This window comes from Psammomys obesus, unplaced genomic scaffold (genome assembly GCF_907164565.1).
Source record: "Psammomys obesus unplaced genomic scaffold, mPsaObe1.curated_primary_1811, whole genome shotgun sequence".
NCBI lineage: Eukaryota > Metazoa > Chordata > Mammalia > Rodentia > Muridae > Psammomys > Psammomys obesus.
In genome coordinates, this window is record NW_026590571.1 from 1,346,720 (window position 1) to 1,362,855 (window position 16,136).

The window sequence follows — 16,136 nt, forward strand, 5'->3', positions numbered from 1 at the left end:
TCTATCTATCTATCTATCTATCTATCTATCTATCTATCTATCTATCTGCAGAATTTTTTAAATTAATTTATTGTTATTAATTACAGTTTATTCATTTTGTATCCAAGCTGTAGACCCCTCTCTCGTCCCCTTTCAATCCCACCCTCCCTCCCTCATCTCTGCCCTTTCCCCTCTCCAAATCCACTGATATGGGAGCTCCTGCTCCCCTTCTCTCTGACCCTAGCCTATCAGGTCTCATCATGACTGGCTACATTGTCTTCCTCTGTGGCCTAGTAAGGCTGTCCTCCCACCCCAGGTTTAGGTGATCAAAGAGCCAGCCACTGAGTTCATGTCAGAGACAGTTCCTTTTCCTATTACTGGGGAATTCTCTTGGACACTGAGCTTCCATAGGCTACATCTGTGCAGGGATATCTCTGTGAATGGTCCTTGGTTGGAGTATCTGTCTCAGAAAAGATCCCTGTGTCTAGAATTGCTTTATCTCCTTGTGGAGCTCCTGTCCCTTCCAGGTCTTTCATCTCCCCTTTCTTTCTTAAGATTCCCTCCACTGTGCCCATAATTTGGCTCTGAGTCTCAGCATCTGTTTTGATACCCTGGTGGGTAGAGTCTTTCAGAGCTTCTCTGTGGTTGGCTCCTGTCCTGTTCCCTGTTTTCTCCCTCTTTTCGTGTCTAGCTCATTTGCCTTTCTCAAAGAGGATTGATCATCTTACCCAGCATACTCCTTTTTGCTTAGCTTCTTTAGGTGTGCAGATTTTAGTAGGTTTGTTCAATATTGTATGTCTAATATCCACTTATAAGTGAGTATATGCCATGTGTGTCTTTCTGCTTCTGGGATAGCTCACTCAGGAGGATCTTTCCTAGTTCACTCTATGCAGCAAATAAAAACAGGGAAATCATTAAATTTGAATTTCATTTATTAATGATTGACATGGAATTTTCTATCCTACTATAGCATTGCCACTCCTGAGCACTTGATCCTTGTTTTTATAAGAAGACATAGGGAGCCATGGGAAAAATGCCATTGGGAACAAACTATGAAGAAGTTTTCTCCATGGCCTCTCCTTCCAGGTTTCTGCTTTGAATTCCTACTCTGAAATAGAGCAGAGATAGGAGACAAATGATAACAATTTTGTGATGCAAATTTATGAGGACATTTTAAGTGAAACGCTTGTTTCGAATTAAGGGTACATGTTCACATTCCTACCAGCAATGGAACAGGGTTCTTGTTTCTCCACATGATCTCCAGCATGTGTTGTCACTTGAGTTTCTGAACTTAGCCATTCTGATGGGTGTAAGGTGAAATCTCAGGATTGTTTTAATTTGCATTTCCCTGATGACTAAGGACACTGAACATTTCTTTAAGTGTTTCTTTGCCATTCTATATTCCTGTATTGAGAATTCTTTGTTTAGCTGTGTACCCCATTATTTTTAAATTGGCTTACATATTTGTTGCTTTTTAACTTATTGAGTTCTTTATATATTTATATGTTTATATATTCTGGATATTGGGTTGGTGAAGATCCTTTCCAGTCTGTAGGCTGTCATTTTGTTCTGATGACAGTGTCAAATGCTTTACTGAAGCTTTGGAAATCAATCTGGTGCTTCCACAGTAAATTAGGAATAGTGCTACCTCAAGATCCAGCTATAACCCTCCTAGGCATATGCCAAAATATGCTCAATTCTACAAGAAGGACATTTGCTCAAACATGTTCATAGCATCTTTATTCGTAATAGGCATAATCTGGAAACAACCCCGATGTTCCTAAAATTGAGGAGTGGATACAGAAATTGTGGTACATTTATAAAATGCAGCACTAGTCATCAATTAAAAACAAGGAAATCATGAAATTTACATCAAATACTGGGAACTAGAAAAGATCATTCTGAGTGAGGTATCCCAAAAGCAGAAAGACAAACATGGTATATACTCACTTATAAATAGATAATAGACATATTACATAGGATAAACATACTAAAATCTGTACACATGAAGAAGCTAAGCAAGAGGACCCTGAGTAAGATAACCAATCCTTCTTCAGAAATCAAACAGGATGAACATCAGAAGAGGGAGAAAACAGAAAAGAGGACAGGAGCTTACTACACAGGGCCTCTGAAACATTCTATCCACCAGCGTATCAAAGCAGTTACTCAGACTCATAACCAAACTTTGGGCAGAGTATAAGGAATCTTATGAAAGAAGGGGAAGATAGAAAGACCTGGAGGGGACAAGAGTTCCAAAAGGAGAGCAACAGAACCAAAAAATCTGGGTCTAGTGGTCTTTTCTGAGACTGATTCTCCAACCATGGACCATGCATGGGGATAGACATAGCTCATAACAGCTCAGTGTCCAAGTGGTTTCCTTAGTAATGGGAACAGAGACTGTCTCTGACATGAACTTGGTGGTTGGCTCTTTGTTCACCTGCTCTTGATGTGGGAGCAGCTTTACCAGGCCACAGTGGAAGACAATGCAGCCAGACCTGATGAGCCCTTATATGCTAGGGTCCGAGGGAAGGGGAGGAGGACTTCCCTTATCAGTGGACTTAGGGAGGGGCAAGGGCAGTGATGAGGGAGGAATGGTGAGATTGGGAGAGAATGAAGGTGGGGGCTTCAGCTGTGATGCAAAGTAATTAAACTGTGATTCATAAATAAATAAATAAATAGATAAATAGATAAATAAATAAATAAATAAATAAATAAATGAATGAATAAATAGATAAATAAATAAATAAATATTAGAGGTACATATCCAACAATGAGAGTGCTGAGTTTTGAGAGGGGAATTTACTATTAAAAGTTTACTAAAACAAAATAGTTTCTGTTTTCTAAAATCTTTTTACTTTTTTTCTTTTTGGTTATGTTATTTCTTTTTCTTTCTTTATTATTTATTATAATTTATTCACTTGATATCCCTTATACCTACAGATATGTGTAACTCTCACCCTTCATTAAAAAAAGCTTCTTCTTGAAACAAATGGAGACTATCACAAAAAACTACAACTGATCAGAATTTAGATAATAACCATCTGTGGGTTGTCACAACCCAATTGGTACAATTCAAATATAATCCCTATACCTAAAACTCAGTGAAATTCATGAATGAGGCTGCAGAAATACTGGAAAAGCCAGAGGTTCCACATACCTGACAATTGATAATATCCCTTAGGTATGACAGGGAACATATACCAATAAATTTTCAACAATATGGTTGCCTGAACAGAAACAAAATAATGGCAAAACAAGTTGACATACCAATGATTAAAAGAGAAATTTGAGAAGACTCTACACCTAGATTAAGAGCTACAAGAGGTAACTGTCAGCTGAGAGAAGTAGAACAGTTGCCCCCAGGAAGTAATTCCAACAAAGGTTACTCTGGACACATGTGCATATGTGTACTGAAAAGCTAATAATGGCTTCAGTAGTTTATAGCTAAATGTATGTGCATGTATACTATATGTGGAACATGCAACAACATCAATTTAAAAAGACATCATAAATTTGGGAGTTGGGACTCCAGAAGGATTGAGGGAATAAAGGGAGGAGTGGATATAGTGTAGATGCGATGGTGATGTATGAAACTCTCAAAAAGCAAACAAAACAAAACACACCATTTCAAAAATGAAAGAAAGACATTTCTGGACTTTGTTCAATGCAGTTCCAATGAAATTCCAACACAATTCTTACTGGGCTTGAAAGAGCAATCCTCAACATCATATAAAAAAAAATGAAACAAAAACCTCAGGGTAGCTAAAATATTTCTTTTCAAGAACTTCTGGAGGTATCTTCATTCCTGACTTCAAGCTGTACTACAGAGCAATAATACTAAAAATGCATAGTATTGGCATAAAAACAGACAGGCCAATTAATGGAATGAAAGACACAGAAATAAACCCACATACCTATGCACACCTGATTTTATTTTTTTTGAAAAAGTGTAAAAATACAAACAATGGAAAAAAGAAAGCATCTTCAAAAAATGGTGCTTGTCAAACTGGATGTCTGCATGTAGAAGAATGAAATAGATCCATATTTATCATCCTGCACAAAACTAAGTTAAGTGTATCAAAAATCTCAACATAAAGTTGGGTACACTAACTCTATTAGAAGAGAAAGTGGGAAATAGGCTTGAACTCATTGGTACAGGAAACAACTTCGTGAACAGAACACAGACAGTTCAGACACTAAGATCAATAATTAATAAAAGAGGCCTCATAAAACTGATAAGCTTCAGCACGGAAAAGGACACTGTCAACAGGACAAAATGGCAATTTACAGAATGGGAAAAGATTTCCATTAACCCTACATCTGACAGAATTCTAATTCTAAAATATATAAAAGATTTAAGAAATTAAGCATCAACAAACCAAATATCCTTATTAAAAATGGCATACAAAGTTAAACAGAGAATCGTCAACAGAGTAATGTTCAACACCCAAATAGCTCTGAGATTCCATCTTATACCAGTCAGAATGGTTAAGATCAAATCTCTTGTGACAGCACATGTGGATGAGGATGTAAAACAAGGAGAGAACTTCTCTATTGCTTGAGGGAGGACATATTTGTACATTCAGTGTGAAAATAAGTCTGGAGTTTTGTTTGATAATTGAGAATAGCTCTACCTCAAGACCCAGCTATAACACTCCTGGGCATATAACCCAAAATATGTTCCACCGTAGCACAAGGACACTTGTTCAACTACATTCAAACCATCTTTATTTGTAATAGCCAGAAAGTGGCAACAAGTTAGATGTTGCTCAACGAAAGAATGGGTAAAGAAAGCGTGGTAGATTTCCACAATGAAATATTACTCAGCTATGAAAAACAAAGATATCATGCAATTTGCCTGCAAATGAATGGAAGTAAAAAAAAAAAAAAATCAGCCTGAGTACAGAAACCCACACAGAAAGACATGTGTGGTGTATAATCACTTATTACTGGATATTAGCCATAAAGGACAGGATAACCATACTATAATCCACAAACCTAAAGAAGCCAAGGAGGGCCCAAAGGAAGATGCTTGAATCTCACTCAGAACGGGAAATAAAATCGACATCTAATGTGCATGGAGGGCAGAAATGGGTTGGAGAGGTGTTGTAGAAGGTAACTGGAGTGGGGATCTGTTGTGGGGAGAGGTGAGGAGGGTTGGCAGGGGAGGACTGAGAGTTAAAGAAAATAAATTGAAGTGGGGGGCATCTCTGGGGATAATGAAAGATTCTGGGAGTTTATGGGGGACTTGAGACTCCTAGAAGTTGCAGGCAGAGGAAAAGATGGAGCCAGAAGTCCTTACCTCTTACAGCTAAATGAAACTTCCAGTGGGGAGAGGGGTACACCAACCTGCCTATACAACCTTCCACCCAAAATTTGTCTTGACTTCAACATGTATGTGGATATAGATGGAGCATAGACTAAGGGAATGACAATCCAATGACTGACTTAACTTGAGACCCACCCTTATGGCAAAGATTCAACCCCTGTCAATATTAATAATACTATGCAATGCTTGCAGACAGGAGCCTAACATAATTGCCTTCTGAGAGGCTTCATCCAGCAACTGATGGAAGTAGATGCAGAGACCCACAGCCAAACAACAGGGGGAGTTCAGGGTGTCTTATGGAAAAGTGGGAAGGAGTTTTGGGGGAGCAGGATCTGCCAAGGACACCACAAGAAGACCTACAGAGTAAATTAACCTGTGCCCACCATGGAGGCTCACAGAAACTTAACCAACAACCAAAGAGCATGCATGAACTGGACCTAGCCCCCTTACACATATGTATATGTACAACTTGGTCATTCTGTGGGTCTCCTAACAATCAGAGTAGATACTGTCTCTGACTCTTTCGCCTGCCTCTGGGGCTCTTTCCCCTCACTGAGCTGCCTTGTCTGGCCTCAGTGGGAGAGGATGTGTTAAGTAATACTGTTAAAGGTACCAGGGCAGGTTGGTACCCTAGGAGGCTTTCCCTTCTCTGAGAAGAAGGAAATGGAAGAATGGGAGGGGGGAGTGTGAGGATGAGATTGGGAGAAGAGGACTGAGGGGGCTGGGATCAGGCTGTAAAGTGATTATATATTATACATATATACATATGTAACTTTCTGAGAAATCTCTAAACTGTTTTACACAGTCTCCCATCATTTCCTGATTCACAATGTAAGTGTAAGCCAATTCTTCTACAAGTTTTAAGACTCATGTTATTATAATTTCAAATTATTTGTAAAGCTATTCTAGTGACTGCCAAATATTATTTTTTGAGATTTTCATTTTCCTAAGTGACTAATTATGTTGATTATATTTTTGTGTCCTTCTTGGCACACAAAAATATACTCTTTTTTGGATAAATATATTTTCAGTAATATGCTTACTTTGACACTCACTTGTTTTCCTTTTGTCTCTGAATTCTGAGAACTAATAACATATTTGTTGCTAGAATTCTATTGTCCATATGATTTCAAGATATTTTCTTCTAATTTATGGATTTCCTTTTTCTTTTCTTCTTTTTATTATTAATAACAACTTGAAATATTTTTATAAACTCTAATTGATCCATATTTTTATTTTGTAATTTTTATAATGTGGGAGTATTGGAAAAAAAAAGTGTTCTAGGGTGGTTTTATTATTATATGAACATCAAGGAAACATTTATGCCATATGTCAATCACAAAATGTGGTGCTTGCTGAAATTAAAAGATGTATCAACAATTTTTTACAGATCTGGAAATAAAAATTCTGAACTTCATATGGAATACCAAGAAACCCAGAATCGATCAAACAATCCTCTACAATAAAAGATCTTCTGGAGGTATATCCATCCGTGATCTCAAGTTGTACTATATAGGAACAGTAATAAAAACTGCATGGTACTGGCATAGAAACAGAATGGTGGATCAATAAAACTGAATAGAAGACCCATAAATAAACCCACACACTTATGGACACATGATTTTTGACAAAGATGCCAAAACCATACAATGGGGAAAAAGATAGCATCTTCAACAAATGGTGCTGGTCTAACTTGATATCTATATGTAGAAAAATGCAAATAGATCAACACTTTTCACCCTGAACAAAACTAAAATCCAAGTGGATCAAAGACCTCGATATAAAACCAGACACACTAAACCTGTTAGAAGAAAAAGAGGGGAAGAGCCTTGAACTCATTGACACAGGAGACAACTACCTGAACAGAACACCAACAGCACAGGCTCTAAGATCAACAAACAATAAATGGGACCTCATGAAACTGAAAAGCATTTGTAAAGCAAAGGACACTGTCATCAGAACAAAACGACTGCCTACAGACTGGGAAAGGATCTGCACCAACCCTATATCTGACAGAGGGCTAATGTCCAGATTATATAAAGAACTGAATAAGTTAAACAGCAACAAATCAAGTAACGCAATTTAAAAAATGGGGTACAGAGAGCTAAACAGAGATTTCTCAATAGAGGAATATCGAATGGTAGAGAACCACTTAAAGAAATGCTCAAGGTCCTTAGTTATCAGGGAAATGCAAATCAAATGACCCTGAGATTTCACCTTACACCCATCAGAATGGCTAAGATCAAAACTCAAGTGACAACATCAGCTGGAGAGGATGTGGTGAAAGAGGAATCCTACTCCATTGCTTGTGGGAATGTAAATTTGTACAATCACTTTGGAAATGAATCTGCGCTTTCTCAGATGAAAAAGAATAGTGCTACTTCAAGACCCAGCTACACCAGTCCTAGGCATATATCCAAAAGATGCTTAAGGATACAAATACATTTGCTCAACAACTTTCGTAACAGCTTTATTTGTAATAGCCAGAAGATGAATACAACCCTCAGTTGAGGAATGGATACAGAAATTGTGGTACATTTACAGAATGGAATAGTACTCAGCAATTAAAAACAAAGAAATCCTGAAATTTGCAGGCAAATGGTGGGATCTAGAAAAGATCATTGTCAGTGAGGTATCTCAGAAGCGGAGAGACACACATGATATATACTCACTTATAAGTGGATAATAGACATATAATATAGGATAATTATACTAAAATCTGTACACCTAAGGAAGCTAATCAAGAAGGAGGATGCTGGGTAAGATGCTCAGTCTTCATTCAAAGAGGCAAATGACACAAACATCAGAAGAGGAGAAAACAGGGAACAGGACAGGAGCCTATCAAGAGAGTTCCTCTGAAATACTTCACCCAGCATGGTATCAAAGCATATGCTGAGATGTATAGCCAAACTTTGGGCAGAGTGCAGAAAATCTTATGAAATTTGGGGGAGATAGAAAGAACTGGAGGGAACAGGAGCTTCACAAGGGGATCAACAGAACCAAAAATCTGGGCACAGTTGTCTTTTCTGAGATTGATATTACAAACAAGGATCATGTATGTAGATAACTTAGAACCTCTGCTCAGAAGTAACACAAGGCAGCTCAGTATCCAAGAGCATTCCCCAATAATAGGACCAAGGACCATCTCTGACATGAACTCATGGGCTTGCTTTTTGATCACCTCTACCTGAAGGGGGAGCAGCCTTAAAAGTCCACAGAGGAAGACAAAGAAGACAGTTCTGATGAAACCTGATAGATTATGGTCAGATGAAGGAGAGGAGGACCTCCCCTATCATTGGACTTGGGGAGGGACATAGGAGTAGAAGGGGGAGGGAGGGTAGGATTAGGAGGGAATAGGGGAGGGGGTGACAGCTGGAATACAAAGTGAATAAACTAACTAAAAATTGTAATAAATGATAATATAAAATTTCCATAAAATTAAAAAAATAAAAAATAAAATAAAACATGTGTCAAACACAAGATGTGTGACACTGCTGTCCATACAATATTACCATGCTATAGTAAATTATTTATTAAATATAGGAATTAAAATTTAAAATATTTTTAAAGTGGAGCATTAAACAGAAACTATATAGAACAATGACATAAGCATTAATTTACATGATCAAATATGTTTTGTACATAATTACTAATTACATATTTTTAGTGGTGTGCAAAGTGGTATTTCTCTCTTCTGGGTGTATGTGGGTGTGTGAGTGTTGATGTGTGCTTTTGTGTATGTGTGTGTGTGTGTGTGTGTGAATTTAAAAAACAATTGGAACAGAGGACAACATTTTTGTGATAGTCTCCTCTTCCATCTTGCTTTATTTTTTAATTTTTTTATTTTAATATTTTATTAATATTTTGATAATTTCATGCAATGTATTTGACCATATACAGTCCCAACTTTTTTTTACATTTTTTCTTTATTAATTACACTTTATTCCCTTTGTATCCTCCCTGTGGTTCCCTCCCTCTTCCAGTCCCAATCCTTCCCTTCCTCCAACCTCTGCATGCATGGCCCTCCCCAAGTCCACTGATAGGGGAGGTCTTCTTTTCCTTCCTTCTGATCCTAGTCAATTAGGTCACATCTTGCTTTAAAGCACAAAGATTCTTTTTGTTTCTCCCCCCACCCTCCCATCTTACCAAGTAGCAACTTGTGTTATACCCACAACATTTTTACATGGGTTCTGAGCTTTAAACTTAAGTTTTTCATGTTTGGACTGCACGAACTTTTACCTGCTGGAATATTCTGTTGCTCCAGTGCTATATGTTTTCATAATTGGCATTAGATTTGACTATGGTAACATCACCACAAAGAAATATTATGTTGAGTTTAAAGATGTTATTTATAACACATAAAATGGGATAGGTTTACAGTCTCTTTTATACTATTCAATATTCTCAATGAAGGTTTTATATGCCTCAATATAATTGGCTTTGTTTCTATCGTTTTTTGGTGTTCTCTTTTGCATTAGAGTCACAATAAATTATTATCCTATATATTTAAGGAAAACATACAAATGAATATTCGCAAACAAAATTACAGCTACTGTTAATTTATCAGTTTTATATGTTATGCAATTAGTATTCTAAGCCTAGAAAGACCCATTTGAGTGATCACACCTTTTGGAATAGCAATTAAATTGTAGACAAGATGGAATTAAGAGTCTGAAATAGTAATTCTAAACACCAAGTATATGAAGACTATTTACTATATAAACAAGTCTGTGGTGAGTAAAACAGAATTAGAAGAATGAAAACAAGTCCGTGTTGGTGTGAACAGACTTTAAAAAATAAGAAATCTGCCAAAATTGTAGAAATACATGATGTAATTTAAACTAAGCACTAAAAATTATTGTACACAGTCCAAAACCTTTAAATACAAGTTGAAGGCATAAAAACAAATTTTCAAAAATTTAAGCAACTATTTAGAATTTTTCACAAGGAATAGAAATGAATAGAGCTATAATTTCTGCTTTTTAACTTTATAGCTTGTATAGAAAAGCTAATCTTAATTTTACCTTTACAGAACAGGTACAGTATGAGGGCTTGGGTAATTTAAATAATAGTTCTAAGAATAGAAAAGGGAAGAGAGAAATGGTGTGAGGTGTTAAGAAAATTTCCTAAGTTTTGAAAGTCGACTAAATGTTAATCAACAGTTCTCATAATAAATCACTTCAAAATTTACTGATTTAAAAAAGTCAGTATTATGTCCTATGATTTAAGTGAATGATTTGTTAAAGGCTTGTGTATTTTATGATGTATGAAGCTGCTTAACAAGGAAAAACTGTTCACATAGGTGACTCAAAATTGATCATTCACATGTCTACCATGTACATGTCTGACAGTAGACTGTTGTAGGCATTCTTCAATTACTTCTCACATGGGCTTCTCCATAAGCTGCCTTGCATAATGAAAGGCTTCCCCCAAACTACAAAACTGTAAAGTATAAGGAAGAGTTTGTGAAAAGTTTTCTGTATTCTAGATGCAGAAAGCTTAAAAAAACAAACAAACAAACAAACAAACAAACAAAAAAAGCAGGATTGCATAACTTCCTGTATACCAGGAAAAGAGAAGCACTGAGGAGCATTTTCTTTTTTTCTTTTCTTTCTTTCATTCTTTCTTTTCTTCATTCTTTCTTTCTTTCTTTTTCTTTTTTTGTCTGCAGAATTTATTGATTTTTTTCACAATTTATCCAATATATATCCCTATTGAAACCCACTCCATTAACTCCCCACAGTCCCACTGCTCCTCCCTCTTCCCCCATCCTTTTCCCCTAGCCCAATGAATGGGAGAGTTCTCCAATATTGCCATCTGCCCATACCTTGTTAAGTCTCATTCAGACTGCTTGGATCCTCTTCCTATGTGGCCTTGCAAGGCTGCATTACCAGAGGCAAGTGATCATAGAGCAGTGAATTGACTTCATGATAGAGGCAGACCCTGCTCCCATCACTCAGGGATCCACATGGAAACTGAGCTGCCACTTGGTACATCTGAGCAAGGGGTGTAGGTCCTCTCCATGCATGGTCCTCTGTTGTTGCATCAGTCTCTGCAGAACTCCCTGGACTCAGTTCTTTCAGTTTTGTTGATCACCTTGTGGGGCTCCTGTTCCATCCATGTCCTTCTATTCCTAACCTTCTCTTCATCCATAGGACTCCCTGTGCTATGCCCAAACTTTGGCGATGATTCCCAGCATCTGTCCTGATCTTCTGTTGGGTGAATCCTTTCAGAGGACCTTCTATTTTAGGTTCCTATCCTGTTTCCACTCTTCCACCACTACTGTTGTCTTTCCTGTTTGACATTCTGAAAGAGATTTAAGCATCCTCCCTAGTGAGCTCCTTAGTGTTTAGCTTCTTTAAGTTAGAAGAGGAAAAGCACTACCTCAAGGTCCAGCTCTACCACTCCTGGATATATACCAAAAGATGCTCCACCATTCAATAAGGACATTTGCTCAACTATGTTCATAGCCGATTTATTTGTAATAGCCAAAATCTGGAAACAATCTAGATATCCCTCAACAGAGGAATGAATATAGAAATTGTTATACATCTACACAATGGAATACTACTCAGCTATTAAAAACAAGGAAATCATGAAATTTGCAGGTAAATGGATGGAACTAGAAGAACTCATTCTCATGGAGGTAATCCACAAAGAAAAAGACAGGCATAGCGTACACTCATTTATAAGCATGTATTAGCCATATAAAATAGAGGAACATTTTCAAGGTTGGTAACCAAGTCTTTATTTCATATTGTTGTTTTGTTGTTTGTTTTGTTTTGTTAAAGGGAAGGGACACTTTATACTTTTAGATCCATGACTGATCTGTAAGCTGAAACTTTAATTACAGCCTTTGACCTTTTTTCTTCTTTGTTCAAGGGATTTATTCATGTGCCATTGTATATTTTTCTTAATTAATTAATTAATTATAATTTATTCATTTTGTATCCCAGCTATAGCCCCCTCCATTGTACCTCCCAGTACTACCCACTTACTTTCTTATCTTCCTATGCCTCTTTCCTAGTCCACTGATAGGGAAGGACCTCCTCCCCTTCTATCTGAACCTACCCTATCAGTTCTCATGAGGGCTAGCTGCATCATCTTCCTCTGTGGCCTAGCAAGGTTCATCCCCTGGGGATGTGATCAAAATGCCAACCACTAAGGTCATGTCAGAGACAGCCCCTGTCCCGCTTAGAAGGGAAACCATTTGGAAACTGAGCTTATGGGCTTACACTGAGCATGGGTTCTAAGTCCTTTTCATGCATGTTCCTTGGTTGGAGTATCTGTCTCTGCTGCCAACCCTGGTCCCAAGTTTTTGGCTGTGTTGGTCTCCTTCTGGAGTTCCTGTTTCCTACAGGCCTTTCTACCTCCCTCTTCTTCCATAAGGTTCCCTGCACTCTTCCAAAAGTTTGGCTATGAGTCTCAGTATCTCTTTTGATGCCATGCTGGGTAGTCTTTCAGAGGCCCCCTGTGAAAGTCTCCTGTCCTGTTCTTTGTCTTCTACTTCTGATGTCTATCCTACTTACCCTTTTGAGTGAGGTTTCAGTCACTTTTCCATGGTTCTCCCTTTTTTTTTTTATCTTCTTTCGGACTATAGATTTTAGTATGTTTATCCTACATTGTATGGCTAATATCTACTTATAAGTGAGGATATATCACATGTGTCTTTCTGTTTCTGGGTTACCTCACTCTGGATTATCTTTTCGAGTTCCATCATTCTGCCTCCAAATTTCATGATTTCCCAGCATTTAATTGCTGAGTACAATTCCATTGTGTAAATGTACACTCTTGCTCATGAATTGGTAGGATTAACATAGTGAAAATGGATATCCTACCAAACACAATCTACAGATTCAATGTAATTCTCATCAAATTAGCAACATAATTCTTTACAGACCTTGAAAGGGAAATTCTCAATTTCATATGGAAAAACAACAAATCCAGAATAGCAAAAACAATCTTGTACAATGAAAGATCTCCAGGAGGTATCTCCATCCCTGGTCTCAAACTGTACTGTACAGCAACAGTAATAAAACTGGCATGACATTGGCATAGAAACAGACTGGTGGATTAATGGAATCAAATCAAAGACCCAGAAAAATCTCACACAGCTATGGAAATTTAAATTTTAAAAAGAAGCAAAAATCATACAATGGAAAAAAGATAGCATCTTCACAAAATGGTGCTGGTCTAATTGGATGTTTACATGTAGAAAAAATGTAAGTAGACCCACATTTATTACCCTTCACAAAACCAAAGTCCAAGAGGATCAGAGACCTCAACATAACGCCAGACACACTAAATGTTGTAGAAAAAAATTGGGGAAGAGTCTTAAACTCATTGCCACAGAAGACAGTTTACTGAACAGAATAACAACAACACAGGCTCTAAGATCAACAATTAATGAATGGGACCTCATAAAACTGAAAAGCTTCTGTAAAGCAAAGGAAACTGTCATCAGAACAAAACCACACCCTACATACTGGGAAAAGGTCTTCACCAACCCTACATCGTACAGAGGGCTAATAGAATATATAAAGAACTCAAGAAGTTAAACAACAACAAACCAAGTAATCCAGTTGAAAAATGGGGTACAGAGCTAAACAGAATTCTCAACAGAGGAATACTGAATGCCAGAGAAACACTTAAAGAAATGCCCAACATTCTTATTCATCTGAGAAAGCAAATCAAAATGACCCTATGATTCTACCTTATATCCATCAGAATGGCTAAGATAAAAAACGGAAGGGATGATGCATGCTGGATAGGTTGTGGAGAAAGGGGAACCCTCCTTCATTGTTGATGGGAATGTTCATTGTACAACCATTTTGGAAATCTATCTGATGCTTTCTCAGAAAGTTAGGAATAGTGCTACCTCAAGATGCAGCTCTACCACTCCTGGGCATATATCCAAAAAAAAAAAAAAGCTAAAACACAGCAAGGATATTTGCTCAAGTATATTCATAGCAGCTTGGTTCATAATACCCAGGATCTGGAAACTAATTAGATATCCCTCAACTGATGAATGGATACAGAATTTGTGGCCTTTGACCTTTTATAGCAGTGGAAACTGCAACTCTGTTCTTTGAAGCAATAGAGGTTGACAAATTTGTTATTGGATTTTGTTGGAGTTTTTTTTTTCTTGCATTTTCTTTGAGTGATACACATATAAAATGCAATTATTTCACCTGAAAATCACAAGATTCGAATGCTAATTGAAAGAGACAAAATTCAGTACATAATCTTCCTCATTCAGTCCTTTCAAGAACCTGAACTTCATTGTGAATATCAAGTGTTATGAATCATTGATTCATTGTACAAGTAACTTTATGCTTTCTGATAAATGTAATGTTAAAAGCTTTAAATATTTTCAGAAAATTCTCTTAGTGAATGTACTTCTCATGAAGATTGTCTAAGTGATTGAAAACTTTGGTGAAGGACAAAGCAAAAACTTAATAAAGAAATAATATAATGCCAGCTATTCTAAATATAGGTTTATTTTTCATAACCTCATTATTTAGATTCTCTGAAATAATTTTATAACAGAAACTGGTAATATCTAAGTTTGTACATATCTAAGTCTAATCAAACACAACCAGGGAATTGAATTGAATCTGTAGATTGCTTTCGGTAAGATTGCCATTTTTACTATGTTAATCCTGCCAAGCCATGAACATGGGAGATCTTTCCATTTTTTGATATTTTCTTCTTCTATTTCTTTCTTCAGGAACTGGAAATGTTTTTCATATGAGGCTTTGATTTGCTTGGTTAGGATCACACCAAGGTACATTATGTCCTTTGTGGCTATTGTGAAAGGTGTTGTTTCCTAATTTATTTCTCAGTTCTTTTGTCTTTTGTATAAAAGAGGGCTACTGTTTTGTTTTGTTTTGGATTGGTTTGGTTTTTTAGTTAATTTTATATCCAGCCAATTTGCTGAAGATGTTTATCAGCTGTAGGAGTTCCCTGGTAGAATTTTTGGGGTCACTCAGGTACACTATCATATCATCTGCTCATAGTGATACTTTGACTTCTTCCTTTCCAATTTGTATCCCCTTGATCTCCTTTAGTTGTCTTATTACTCTAGCAAGGACTTCAAGAACTATGTTGAAGAGATATGGAAAGAGTGAGCAGCCTGGCCTTGTCGTTGATTTCAGCGGGATTGATTTAAGTTTCTCTCCATTCAGTTTGAGGTTGGCTGTAGGCTGGCTGTATATTAACTCTACTATGTTTAGGTATGGGCCTTGTATCCCTGATCTCTCCAATACTTTAAACATGAATACATGTTGGATTTTGTCAAATGCTTTTCAGCATCTAAGGAGGTGATCATGTGGTTTTTCTCCTTCAGTTTGTTTACATGTTGGATTGCATTGATGCATTTCTGTATATTGAACCACATTTGCATACCTGGGATGAAGCCTACTTGGTCATACTGGATGATATCTTTGATGTGTTCTTATATTCAGTTTGCAATTACTTTGTTGAGTATTTTTGCATCAATGTTCATAAGGGAGATTGGCCTGAAATTCTTTCTTTGTTGGGAGTTTGTGAGGTTAAGTACCAAGGTGACTGTGGTTTCATTGAATGAGTTTGGTAATGTTCCTTCTGTTTCTATTTTGTGGAATATTATGAAAAGAATTGGAGTTAGCTCTTCTTTGAAGGTCTGGTAGAATTCTACACTGAAACCATCCGGTCCTGGGCTTTTTTTGGATGGAGACTTTTGATGACCACTTCTATTTCCTTAGGTGATATAGGAAAATTTATTTATTTTTTACCTGGTATTGATTTAGCTTTTGTAAGTGGAATCTATCAAGAAAATTGTCCATTT